The sequence below is a fragment of the Galeopterus variegatus genome, unplaced genomic scaffold (assembly GCF_000696425.1).
Source record: "Galeopterus variegatus unplaced genomic scaffold, G_variegatus-3.0.2 Scaffold446, whole genome shotgun sequence".
Classification (NCBI taxonomy): Eukaryota; Metazoa; Chordata; class Mammalia; order Dermoptera; family Cynocephalidae; genus Galeopterus; species Galeopterus variegatus.
In genome coordinates, this window is record NW_007726557.1 from 383009 (window position 1) to 383845 (window position 837).

The window sequence follows — 837 nt, forward strand, 5'->3', positions numbered from 1 at the left end:
GGCCCATCTCTGTTCTCTCCCCTCCCCAACCTTCATTTCTTTTCTTTCTTTTTTTTTTTTTTTTAAAAGATGACCGGTAAGGGGATCTCAACCCTTGACTTGGTGTTGTCAGCACCACGCTCAGCCAGTGAGCGAACCGGCCATCCCTATATGGGATCTGAACCCGTGGCCTTGGTGTTATCAGCACCGCACTCTCCCGAGTGAGCCACGGGCCGGCCCTCCAACCTTCATTTCAACCTGAAGAATTCTCATTCTTCCTTCAAGCCCCAGCCTAGAAGCCACCTCCTTCTTGAAGCCCTCCTAGATTTCTCTGGTCATATCAGTCTCTACCTCTCCCGTGCTCTCACAGCATTTTCTTTGCTCCTTTCATATTAGATTCTCTCCTCCCCCTGCTCTGGGTACAGTTCTGAACAGTACCAGCCTGGGAAGCAGCTCCCCCGACCCTCTCTTAGAGCTGTGTGACCTTAGCTGAGTCGCCAAACCTCTTTACAGCTCTTTCATTAGTAAAACGTAGGTGCTAATTCCTCCAAACAGGTTAAGTTTTCGGCCCAGACAGCCCCACCCCCCCCACCACTGCCCTGCCGTGGGCACCGAGCCACGTCCCCAATCGGTCCTGGGGGTGGCTGCTGAGAATGAACCCAAGAAACCCCGCTCCTGTCTGGAAGGCGCAGCGCTCCCCTTTCTCTCCTGCCCTTGCGGATGGAGGTCCCATGGGCCGAACTCCTTGGGCTCAAGCCCCCAAAGAACGCGGCGGAGGAGCCCAACGCGCCTGGAGGTCGCGCGAACCCCCAGCAGGTGCTCGGCTGCCGGCCCCGCCCCCTCCCCTTCCGTCCCCTA